Source organism: Rhinopithecus bieti, unplaced genomic scaffold (genome assembly GCF_001698545.2).
Source record: "Rhinopithecus bieti isolate Rb0 unplaced genomic scaffold, ASM169854v2 scaffold_7648, whole genome shotgun sequence".
Taxonomy (NCBI): domain Eukaryota; kingdom Metazoa; phylum Chordata; class Mammalia; order Primates; family Cercopithecidae; genus Rhinopithecus; species Rhinopithecus bieti.
This window is the reverse complement of record NW_016805609.1, coordinates 1,675,089-1,688,520: the sequence shown is the minus strand read 5'-3', so window position 1 is coordinate 1,688,520 and position 13,432 is coordinate 1,675,089.

Below are 13,432 nucleotides of genomic sequence, written 5' to 3'. Positions count from 1 at the left end.
GCTGAGAGAGTGCAGATTTCTGGCTGACTCCCTCCTCCAGTGTGTACTTTCTGCCCCAGGGACTTCACCAAAGGTATGAGAAGCTAGTGCAAGGGACAACACTCCTGGGGCAACCCTTCACCAGTGAGGGCCCAGTGCTGGAGGGCAAATCCCTCTGTCTCCCATTCTTGGGATGGGGAATTCTAAGAAGCATTTCTATATCAGAGATTTCAATACTGCTCATGATGGTCACAGTGGCTCACACCTGTAATCTCAGCACTTTGGGAGGCCGAGGCAGGTGGATCACCATCTCTACTAAAAATACAAAAATTAGCTGGGCATGGCACGCTTGTAATCCCACCTACTCAGGAGGCTGAGGCATAAGAATCGCTTGAACCCGGGAGGTGGAGGTTGCAGTAAGCCGAGATCGTGCCATTGCACTCCAGCCTCAGTGACAGAGCGACAATTCACCTCAAAAATAAAGACATAAAAGAAAAAATAATGCTCCCAAATATTGGCTTTTCTTCCTTCCCTGTGTCACTCTTCTTGCTCCCTCACTCCTGCTTCCTGGGATCACCTCCCAAATAAATCACTTGTCCCCAAGTCTTTGTCTTCAGCTTGGCTTTCCCAGCAATCAAAACCAAAGCAGTGTTTATTAAATACCAGGCACTCTACCATGAGTTTTATATGATTTATCTCATTTTATACTCACAACAACACTGTATTTCTGCCCTATTTTTCCCCTCTTTCAGATGAAGACACTTTAAAAGCAGTTAAGTAATTTGCCCAGTTTCACAGAACTAATGTACAACAGAACTGAAATGCTAGAGTCCAGGCAACTTGACCCTGGGGTTTGTGTACTTCCTCAGTAAGTGCCTCCTCATGAGAACATACTGGGGCTTACATTTACATAGTATTTTCCGGATTTAAACTGAAAAGAATAAATCCCCTCATTCTCTAAACTGCTGGTCAACTGAAAGGAGAAATGGACTAGAAGTCCCCAGTAATACTGAAGACTAGACTTAAAAGCATAAAGCAAGTTCATCTCTGGTGACCGTGGAGAGAAACAGTGAACGAAGTGGATGGAGCATGCTGCAGAGGACCAGTGGGTTGGTTGCAGAGGCATAGTGGGAAGAAGGATGAGTTCTTCCTTTCTAAGAACATCCCATCTGCCATACCTTCCCGATGTAACTCAGGAGAAGGAGATCCACCTCCAGATCCAGGAGTACCTCCCAACCAGGACAGACCTCTCTTAGAAGGGGACATGTGAGCAAAGGCTCAGCGAAGGTCAGGGTGTGAGCCATGCTGAGATCTTGAAGAAGGGCATTCCAGGTAGAAGGAAGAGCCACTGTGAATGCTTTATAAGACAGGAGTCCAGCTAGTTAGTTCTCAGATGAGCAAGGCGGGTAGTGGGGCTGGAGCGGAGTGAGGAATGGAGTACAGTAGGGGAGATCAGGACATCTCCTTTCGGGGTCACAAGGAGGCTTACTCCACTGTGAGGACAGTAGCAATTTCTCTGAGTGAGACTAGAGTCACGGCTGTATTTTGAGGAGAAGAGTGCTGTGACCTGACATGTATTTTAAGAAGAGCACTTAGCTCTTAGCAGTTGTGTTGAGAAGAGAAGCAAGGTCAAGGGTGGAGGCAGGCAGAGCAGCTAGAAGGCTCCTGCAGTTATCAAGGCAAGAGAGGAAGGGGCAGAAGGTGAGAAGTGCCGGTTTATGGAGACATTTGGAACACAGGACTAACAGGAGTTGATGGATGATTAGCTATGGGTTATGGGTATCCATTTAAAAGAAGGATGAAGGATAACTCATTGGTTTTTGTCCTGAGCAACCAGAAGCACAGGAGTGTCTCTATCTAACATGGGAAAAGCTGCCAATAGAGTCATGCATTGGGAGGGAATGATCAGCAGTTCAATTTTAATATGTTGAGTTGGAGATGCCCATCATATATTCAAGTAGAAATGATGACTAGATAGTTGTATGGTCATGTGTGAAGCTCAAGAGACAGGTGTGAGCCAGGCACGGTGGCTCATTCCTGTAACCCCAGCACTTTGGGAGGCCAAGGCAGGTGGATCACTTGAGGTCAGGAGTTTGAGACAAGCCTGGCCAACATGGCAAAACCCTGTCTCTACTAAAAATACAAAAATTAGCCGGGAATGGTGCTGAGTGCTTGTTATCCCAGCTACTTGGGAGGCTAAGACACATGAATCTCTTGAACCTGGGAGGCAGAGGTTGCAGTGACCTGAGGTCACGCCACTGCACTCCAGCCTGGATGAGAGAGCAAGCCTCCAAAAAAAATAAATAAATAAAAAGAAAAAAAAGAAAGAAAGAAATAGGTGTGAATTGAAGATAAAAATTGGGTAATCCCTGGAATGTAAAAGGTATTAAAGCCTGTCACCCAAGCTGGAATGCAGTGGTGCAGTCATAGATTATGGCAGCCTCGAACCTTGGCCTTCCATGGTGTTGGGATTATGGGCGTGAACCACGGCACCAGCCTTGAAGATATTAAAGCCTTGAGGCTGCATGAAACCACGAAGGGAGTGAGTATGGATGTGGAAGAGAGACAAGGACAAGGCTCCAGGTCAACTCAAGTTTAAGAGAGCAGGGAGAGGCAGGGAGCGGTGGCTCATACCTGTAATCCCAGCACTTTGGGAGGCTAAGGCAGGCGGATCACCTGAGGTCAGGAATTCGAGACCGGCCTGGCCAACGTGGTGAAACCCCGTCTCTACCAAAAATAGAAAACTTAGCCGGGCACGGTGGCACATGCACGTAATCCCAGCTACTCAGGAGGCTGAGGCAGGAGAATCGCTTGAACCCGGGAGGCAGAGGTTGCAGTGAACTGCTGAGATTGTACCACTGCACTGCAGCCTGGGTGACAAGAGTGAAACTCTGTCCAGAAAAAAAAAAAAAAAAAAGAGAGCGCCAGGAGAAGAACTGAAAGTAGCAAAGAAGAAAAAGAAGGAATCCACCTCTCTTCCTTTTCTTCTCTTGGCTTCTAGGATACCATAGTCTCTCTTTTCCTCTAGTTCACTGTCCAATCCTTAGTCTTCTTTGCTGTGATGTGAAGTGAAATAAACTGCCCAATAGATTTGGCATCATGGAGGTCATCCGTGATCCTGAGTAGTTTTGGTTCAGTGACAGAAATGAACGTCTGATTGGCGCGAGATCAAGGGAGAACAGGAAGGTCGGACATGGTGGCTCATGCCTGTAATCCCAGCACTTTGGGAGGCTGAGGCGGGTGGATTACCTGAAGTCAGGAGTTAAAGACCAGCCTGGCCAATATGACGAAACCGTGTCTCTACTAAAAACATAAAAATTAACCAGGCATGGTGGTGCATGCCTGTAGTCCCAGCTACTCGGGAGGCTGAGGTGGGAGAATCACTTGAACCCGGAAGGCGGAGGTTGCAGTGAGCTGAGATAACACCATTGCACTCCAACGTGAGCGACAGAGTGAGACTCCATCTCAAAAATAAATAAAGATAAAACTAAAAAGAGAACAGGGGGTGTGCACATACAGACAGTACATAGAGGTAACTTTGAGATGTCTGCATACAAGGAAGATGGCAAATGGAGTAACAGTGCAGGAGGATATGGGGTCAAGGCATCACACACACACAAGTATACGTAGAAAGACAGGAGGGAGGACACTTTTTTGTACTGAAGTGAATGATTTAGAATAGAGCAACAACTAGATAAGCAAGAGATGGGGTCATTTTAGAAACAGTCATTAAATAGCCGAGAGGGGAAGGGAACCTGGTGCCACATGGGAGGATTTGCCTTAGGCAGGAGCAGGAACAGTGTATCAGGTGACAAGTGGGAAGGCAGCGTCTGGGTGGAGAGGTAGGTAGGATGGAAGATATGATGGTAGGAAGAGGAGGTAGTTCTTGTCAAATTGCTTTTATTTTCTCAGTAAAAGAAGCGGCAAGTTTCTCAGCTCAGAGTGAGGAAGGGAGGAGTGTTGGAAGTTTGAAGAGAGAAGGTGCAATATAGTCATTTCAGAGTGCGGGAAATGCACACGGACAGTGTTGAGAGCCCACTCGAGATGGATGATCATAAATTTAGAGTGACAACAGTTAGCCCTGTCATTTTTGTCCAGTGTGTTAAGCTGGACAGAATCAAGAGTTTGGCCAGATGGTCCCAGGAATGAGAGAGTAGGGGGAGGTGCACGCGAAGGAATGATACAATGACAGACCATGAAATCTTAAGCTGGGTAGGAGAGATGTAAGAATGAAAGGCCAATGACAGACAGTGAAAAAGTAGACTGGAAGTCAAAATAAGGTCAAAGAATTGTTCAAATGTGGTCATTTGAGCAAATAAGCTGGGAGAGAAAGAGGTGTTGGTCAGGAAAGAGGATGATGGTCAGAGGTGGTGCTGTTATTTGGTGATGAAAAGATTGAGGATACCCACGTGACAGTGGTGTGGAGGAAAAAAAGGATTGCAGTTCAGGTACTAGGGTTTCAGATAGGCCATTAATCTACTGGGATGCTAAATTAACCAAAAATGTTAATAGGAGTTGGGTGGAGGTTGGGGACTGTGAGTCAGGTGCTAGAATCTTCAGAGAATGAGGGGGAGTGCAGGAGAGCCTGCAGATGACAGCCACAAAGCGGAGGTGGTATAGTCTGATGGCAGGTACTTCAAAGCAGCTGGGGTGGAGGGGGAAGAAAGAAAGAGTCTAACTTGGGGAATAATTCTCCTGCCAAGGGTTTGTTCTGAATTCCACTCTCTAGTATCTCATCAAGCTTCCTTCCCTCTTTTGGCAGCTGAGAGGCCATCCAGGGTAAGGATTTTTCCAGGGTCGTGGGGTCAGAAGGAAACCAGCAAACAGTCAGGACTTTTATTCTCTCTTCTCTGCTACCAAAATACAAAGGCAGTGTTTTGGATATTTAAAAGAACATTGTAAATGTCCTTGTTTGTTTCTGTCTCTGTGCAACACTGTTCTGGGAAGGACAGGGAGCTGGTAACCATGGCAGTGGAGCAGAGGGTGGTGGTGAAGAGGTGGTTTTTAAATGGGGTGAACTTCAGGCAGGCAGCACCCAGAGCTGGAACCCCCACGGCCTCCTTGGAGTTCTTTGTTCATTCAGCTTACTTAGGGAGAGAGGCTGCATTCTTCCCCACTGGGAAGCAAGCTTTGAAAGGAAAGGTTTTGCCAGACTCCATAAGGAGAGGGTGTGTCCCTAGGAGCAGGTTTTGGGGTTATGCCTGAAAACCTTGGTCGGCAGGGAACTTTGGGCACGCTGTTACGAACAGGACAGTCTGTGATGGCAAAGAAGCCAGCTCTGCAGCATCCTGGATGCAGAGTTCTTACACACCGTTAGCTGTCTCACCACTTCTCCCTGGACAGGTGGCCACTCGCGGGGGTGGCCCAGAATCCTGGCCAAAAAAGACAGCCAGGCAGGGTCCCCACAGGAAGGTAGCTGGCAGGGGAGCCAGGAGGAGAGGAAGGAGGAGGGAAGCAGTCACCTCTTCCACGTTCCTGGATAGGGAGCCCCAAGACCCTTTTCAGGACGAAGAAGTGCCCCCAAACAAGCGGACACAGGGCAAGGCAGGACAGGACAGGGCAAACCTGGGGCACAGCTCGGGGCCAGGGAAGTCCCATGACTGCAGTGCTCAGCTGCAGGTTTCCCAGCTGCTCTGGGCGGGAAGCAGCGCTGGGAGATGGGGGCGGGGAGAAGGGAGGGGAAAAGAGGAGGAGGGAAGTAAACAGGAGACCACAGAGAGAGCCAGTTCCCGGCGTTCGGAGAACACTAGCCGCCTCCGGTCCCCGGTGGGTGGCTGTATGTGTGGAAATGAAACTGGGAGGAGGAGGGAGAGAGGGAAGCGCAGGCACGCACTTCTCGGCCGTCATCCACCTTGCCTCTCCCGACCCTCCAGCCCACTCCCCACCGGGGTAGGGGTTGGGGAGGTGGGAGGGAAACGGTTCAGCAAACGCTCACCCCCAAGTACCGTAGCTGGTTCAGCTGTCGGTGAATCAGACACTGTCTCAGCAGCTCGTCACCTGCGCTCGGGAGGGGAACAGAGGGCAACCTTGTAACTTGGGAGGGGGAGGTTGGGAAAGTGCAGGATCCAGCACTGGGCCTGGGCCTGGGCGTAGGGGTGACGCCTACGGCTCGGAAAAAAGATATCTACCTCCCAACACCCACACACGTCTCGACCCAGCACCCGGACGCCGAGTAGAGGGGGTGGGACAAGAGCATGGGGCCCTACAGGGGGAACTGCAAGCAGGGGAGGGGAGAAGAATGGGATGGGAGTGTGCTGCGGCGCGAAGCGCTGGGGGCGGGTTGGGCGCGGCCGCGGCCGCGGGGAGAGCTGCTGCCCAGTGCCTGCCCGCGCGGGGTTATGCGAGGTAACCGCGCGGAGAGGAGGAGGGAGGCGGCGGGGGCCGCGGACCGGGGTGTCTGGCACTCGTTGGACAAAGAGATGATGAAACGTGAGCGCTATATTTACCAAGGGGGTGGAGACGGGGCGGGGGGGCGGGGAGTAAAAAGGACAAACTGTTCCACAACAACCACAGGAAACACAGCCCATCTGACTCACTGGGAGGGCTGCACCGACCCCCTCGCAGGCTTAGCCTGGAGGCAGACGCGGGGCGTGGGTGCTCCCGGGACCGGACCGAACCTGGGCACTACGGCTGGGGCTGAGTTGATTTATAAATAAAAGCACATTCGATCCAAGAGTGCGTGTGTGCGTGCGTGTGGTTCTTGTGGGGTAGGGGAGAGCACGGAATGGCAGGAATCTTTCCTAACCCCTTGGCCGGGCCATCAAGGGAGAGATCTGCCTGCAAACTCTGGGAGCACAATTCCTGCAAAGTCATCTCCTCCCGCACAGCCTGGCCAGCCTTCCCGCCCCGCCCCGCCCGGGGACAGCAGCACCCGCCTCCCCCACTCCTTCCCCACCCCCGCAGCCCTTGGAGTTGGGGTGCGGTGCGGTGCTGGCTATGTTTAGAAGCTGATGTCATCTCGACACCCTACTCTGCAGTGTTCCCAGGAGGACCGCAGGGCAGGTTTTCCTCTTCCTCGCGGGCGTGGGGAATGGAAGGTGGCCAAGGTGGTCTGCCCTCTCCCCAACACACGCACCCCACACCCATCTACCCGGGAGATTAAAAGAAAAAATGCAACACCGCCAGAGTTATGAAACAGAGCGGCGGGGGCGGTACGTGCACGCGGAGAGCGCAAAGCAAGGGCCCGGGCCGCACGGGGCTCCCCCCGGTCCCCACCCACTCCCAGCCCCGCGCTCCCGGGTGCAGGGGCTAATTTCAAGGTTAGCTCACGTGGGCGTGGGCGCCCGGAGCTCCTTGCACGAGTTTGGGGCGGATTCCTTGTCCCCCAATCTAGGGCAGTTTGTTCAACTGCAGTAAAGGGAGCTTGATGTTCCAGCAGGGAAGGGATTTCTGAGAACTGGGACTGTCCTCAGATGAACTCGCCTCCTCAGGCTGCTGCGGCGGCGGCCGCCTGAGGAAGACTTTAAAAGGGCGATGCCAGGCCGGGCCGCGCGGTCCGCGAGTGGCTGAGTCGCCCGCCAGTCCCCGGCCGGAGCGGAGCGCCCGCCCCCGAGCGCCGGTGATTCACCGAGTGCCGCGCTGGGCCGGTCGGAGCGCGGGGGGCTGCGAGCTAAACTTATCCTCCTGCATATGCATGAACGGGCGGCCTTTCTGCGCTGCAGAGGAGGGCTGGAGTTTTGCGGAAGGCTGCTAAGTGGGGCGGGAGCAAAGTAGGGCGGCTTGCAAGTTTTCGCGCTTGCCTGAGCTCCCTTCCCCCTCTAGCCCCTGGGGTGTTAACTGTCATTATGGCCACGGGCGTTCCACTAGATCGGGCTTTACCTGATTGTATTTCAAAATCCAGGAACATCGCCATTGTTGGAAGCCTTATCCCTTTAGCCCCGCCTCTCCTCTCCTCAAGCTCGCCTCCTTCCCTAATTCCCCTTCTTTCACCAAAATGAACTCTGGTTTCCTCCACATATGTTCTGTATGCCTAGGTGGGGTCGCTGGAGCCGGAGGGGCTGGGCCCTGAAAGGGAGAGGTCTGGATCAAGCCCAGAATGAGGTCCAACACGTGATCCTCTACCCCCAGTGGGCCATCTGTTCTCCTCCTTCCTTCCCGCCTGGAGGCTGGCAGTTCTGCCCGGCACGGTCCACGCCTCCCAGCAGGAAAGAGTGAGAAAAGCCAGAATTGGCAGAACCCAATACCTACAGAGTGTGATTTTAGCCCGAACTTCCCTGGTCCTTGAGCAGGGGTGACACCCGGCAATCTGTATTTTAAATCGAGCGCCAGGTGATTAGCTCCACCCTGCAAGGTGGGGAAACCCTGCCTTGGGGCACAGTTTGAATAAAAATCTCCAGGGGAGGGGCCTGGGAATCTGTGATGCATATGCCAGGAAATACCTTACTCCCCTCTAGGGTGAAAAATTTACCTTGGGCCAGGCGCTGTAGCTCACGCCTGTAATTCCAGAGCTTTGGGCGGGCGAGGCGGGCGGATCACCTGAGGTCAGGAGTTCGAGACCGGTCTGGCCAGCATGGCGAAATCCCGTCTCTACTAAAAATACAAAAATTAGCCGGGCATTGTGGCGCATGCCTGTAATCCCAGTTACTGGGGAGGCTGAGGCAGGAGAATCGCTTGAACCCGGGAGGCGGGGTTTGTTGCAGTGAACCCAGATCGTGCCATTGCACTCCAGCCTGGACGACAGAGTGAGACTGTCTCTCAAAAATAAATAAATAAATAAATAATAAAATTTACCAGGGAAAAGAATAGGTTATTTGAACCCCATTCCACTTTCTACGAACCAGCTTGAAGAAAGAAAAATCGAGACCATAAAATTAAGGGATTTTGAACACATTTATATTTGTGTCTGCTATCTATTAAATGTTTATTTAAGGTTTTCTGACCTTCACTGCCATAAAGAGCAGTATTTCTGGATGTACAGCAGATGAGATGGTATTTAAAGAACCCAAGTCTTGCTCCAGGTTTTTTCTCTAGGTTTTTTTTTTTTTTTTTTTTTTAGCTTCCTTGAGGTGTTTGGAGTTTGGGAGGAACTATTGGAGATGTATTAATCTAATCCCATCGATTTACAGATAAGGAGATAGCTCCTAGAGGTTGCCTGAGGTTACAGAGTTTATCTCAGACCCAGAGGCCAGTTCCTCACAGTGGTCTACAACCCTGAAAGAAACAGCTGACTGTAGGCACTACTTCTTATTAGAGCTAATAATGATAATACTGTAATTATTTTAGGATGCACAGAAAACAAGGCTTATATGTTCTGGCTACAGGCACATAAGCCATTGTTTTGAGAACTTGGATAATAAAGCAAATTGTTAGGCAGAATTTAGAGAGGAAAGCATAAACTAGAAGCACACTTATAGTCTGATTTTCATGCTCCTTCCGGTTGGTTTGTGTGGATTTGAAAATGTGTATTTACAAAGACTAACTTGGGGGAAAACAGACCTCTTACATCTATGTGGCATAATATATACTTCAGTGATATATCATTTTAATTGGGAATTATTCATATTAATTTGGGATCATTTATTTTGCCAACATTTAATTGGGACAACCACATGCTGGCAAAACAGCCCAAGCTGGTTTTAATCATAAAACTATTATAAAACACATTCCAACACCCCCAAGGAAACTTCACTGTTGAAAATACAAGAAAAAAAAATCCTGACATAGAAATTATTATTTGCTGATATGTTATTTTATATATATGTTTTTAACATATAAACTTCATGGAGGACAGAGTCTCTTTTCATTTCTGTATTCCCCCATGCCCAGCTCATTGCCAGGAACATAAATACTGGAGAATGAATGAGTGGAAAAGGAGAAAAAAGAGAAAGCATTCTACAGTTCTAGAATTGCTGGGTTTAAAAAGATAATTCTAAATCAAGTCAAGCAGCAGTTATGTTTGTAAATGTGTGAGAAATTCATGTGGATGAAATCTCAGTTTTCTTTTATTACTTTCTTTTATAATTCTGAAATGAGTGAGTTTGGAGAATTCAGTGTTTATGTCCAGTTCAAACAAAGTGAAATTAAAGTGAATTAAAGAAAAGCTGGCAAGGAGTAAGGAAAGAAAAGTTTATATTTTAAAAAACCTAAAGTGATTGATGTATTCAAATTCCTGGATTATATAATCTTCAAGGAAAGATACAGACTTTTCCTCTATTCTGGAATAATGATGATGGTGGTCCTAGGGCTATCTATAGATGTCCCGGCCCGAGCAGTCTGTTTCACCAGTACAATCCCAGATAAAATGCCAGTCTGAGGGGTTGTACAGGCCATAATCATAGGGATCCTGGAGAGATCCCGCTGGTATGTGCCCTGGGCCTTAAGGAGGCAGGCAAAGGTGCAATTTCTAAGTGATCATGTATCCTAGGGGACAAAATTTGTCCCAGAAAAATCACGAAGTAGGCAAACTCCCCTGGGCTTCAGTGAATTCTTTTCTAAAATTAAGAGATTAAGTTCTAAAAATGCAAGAACTCCAAGATGGCTTGGAGTTTTTTATACACTGTATAGCTACCTTACAGGGCTGTTGTAAGGGTGCATGCAAGGTGCTTGGTACAGGGCCTGACACATAGTAAGCCCTCCATGAAAGGGGTCAGTGATAATGATGCTGATGGTGATGATATTCTTAGTTGCCCAGTATCCCCCATCTATACCTTTCTTCCACCTGCAGTCACTTACTGCAATATCTTCCCTGTACCACTTTAATATTTTTTTGTTTTCTTCATTTGTTTTAAAGTGTACACTTTTATTGAACTGGTCTCATCAGGTTTGTTTGTTTGTTTTAATTAAAATGTATTATACTCTTACTTACCTGAGCCACCCTTTATTATTATTATTATTATTATTGTTATTATTATTATTATTTTTTTTTTTTTAGAAAAACAGGGCCTTGCTCTGTTGCCCAGGCTGGACTACAGTGGTGTGATCAGGGATCACTGCAGCCTTGACCTAGGCTGATGCAGTCCTTCAGCCTCAGCCTCCTGAGTAGCTGGGACTACAGGTGCGAGCCACCACGCCTGGCTAACTTTCTTTTTTAATTTTCTTCTTTTTTTTTTTTTTTTTTGATGTACCACTTTAAAAACAAAGTCAAAAGAAGCTACTGTAGACCTCAAACTGGTAGAGTCAATTTGAGACTCTTCCCTTGGAGACCAGAACCTGGTGTAACTTTCTATTAACAAAGGTTAATAAATAGCCAGTGGAGGTCAGGGTGGGAACTCACTGAATCCGCATCACACAAAATCAGGTACCTCTCACATTCACGAAAGTGAATTATTTTTAATCAGTTGTGCTGACAGTATGCCTCTTGCAAAAAGAACTAGCCCTAGAGGCCGGGCGCGGTGGCTCACGCCTGTAATCTCAGCACTTTGGGAGGCCGAGGTGGGCGGATCACGAGGTCAGGAGATCGAGACCTTCCTGGCTAACACGGTGAAACCCCATCTCTACTAAAATGCAAAAAAAAAAAAAAAAAAAAAAAAAAAAAATTAGCCGGGCGGCGGGGGGGGCGCCTGTAGTCCCAGCTACCGGGAGGCTAGGGCAGGAGAATGGCCTAAACCCGGGAGGCAGAGCTTGCAGTGAGCCAGGATCTCGCTACTGCACTCCAGCCTGGGCAACAGAGCGAGACTCAAGTCTCAAAAAAAAAGAACTAGCCCTATATTCTTTCCTAGCTATCAAGATGAAAAACAACCGCATCATTAATTCAGAGGGGGGGGTAAACCAAGTTAATCAGACTCCAAGACCCATACTAATTGCTGACCAAGTAATGCCACAATATTCCATGGCTAAGGACTTGTTACAGTCCCTAAAAATCTGTTCCGCACAGTTAATATTTCACAAAACCAAAAGGGCTTAGTTGCAAACACGAAGAGCTAGAAATCAGGAGACTTGTGGTTTCTATTGAGTTGTCATTATCTGTCTAATCTAATAAGATAAATAAGTCACTTTTCTGTATCTCAGTCTCCACATTTGTGAAGTGAGGGAAGAGAAACATGTCCTAAAAACCAAGCAGGGGCTCTGGAAAGAAAAAGAGCTAAGAATGGTGGGTTTTATTAAAAGTTACACAAGTTAATGGTTTTGTCTCCATTTATCTGAAAGTGGGTTAAAATAGCTTCCAAATAAAGCAAAAGAATTTATTTAGACTAAATTGCACCGGAGAAGTAGAGGAATTAAGAGATATGACAAGCAAAGATGGGATGTTTCAGTGGAAGAATCTCAGGGAATAAAAAGGCTATGCTGTAAAACCAGAACTTTTGTTAGCACTGCTTTTTTAAGATGAATTGGTCATAGTTAATGTATTGGATGAAGAATTTTTAAACATCTGCCCCAAAGTACGCTGAATCCAAAAAAATATATAACGAAACGAATTCTTACTCATTTGTGTTTATTCTTGGACTTATCCTGACATAATGGCTTTTTTAAAATTATAGACTCATACTGCGTTTATTCATCACCCCTGTTCTCTCATCCATAACTCAAATTTACTACCAGCAACACAAAATACAAAGATGTGTCCAGTTTCACTACAGCTCTTCGCGTTTACAAGTGTGGAGCGCTTGCTTTCGGAACGCCCTTCTGATTGGCCGAGCCAATGCCAGTGACATCAACCAACTTACTTTTGATTGGAAGGCTGGTTGCTGGGACTGTAGCGTTTGCAGGAAGTCACTTAACTGTTTGGGAGCTGGAAAACCGAAGCTGAAGTTCTCTTTTGCCATAGGAACGAGCGCAACTGACTAGGGAAGATGTGTCCTAGAGCTCCGCAAGCTGGAACGTGAGCCAGGAGGCCCGGACCGACCACCGGACCGCGAGGCACTCCGAAAGTGTGCGGCTGCTCCTTCCCTGCCTCCCAGCTGTTACCCTTTTAAATGTCAGTTTTCGAGGCTGTAGGGGTAGCACGAGGCAGTGAAACGGAACAGTCGGATTGGCCGCACGCCTCAGTTCTAGACGCACCTCTCCACTGAAAGGCCGTTCTGACTGGCAGGGGGAGAAAGTAAACAGAGTTGAATCACCCTCCCCACTGGCCAATTGGAGGGGGTTTGGTTTGTGACGTGATGGGATTCTGCGAAATTGTTACTGAGCAAGAGAATGCCGGAACGGTGCGGACCGGCCGGAGCAGGGGCTCAGAAGCCGTCAGTGGACTCGGGAAAAAGTGTCTCTTAGACCTGGCGCTCGGCGGGGCCCTGGCCACCCGCGTCGGGGTGATCGGGTGAATGTCCTGGGGCTTTGGCTCGACGGAGAGGCGGCCGAGGGCGTGCACCTCTCTTGCAGTTTCCTCTCCCAGCGCCTCGGGGGCGTTTTCAGTCGAATAAACTTGCGACCGCCACGTGTGGCATCTTTCCAAGGGAGCCGGCTCAGAGGGGCCGGCGCGCCCGTCGGGGGATCGCGGCCCGCGCGGGGCAGGGGCGGCGGCTAGAGGCGGCGGCGCGGCGGAGCCCGGGGCCGTGGATGCTGCGTGCGGAGGCGCTGC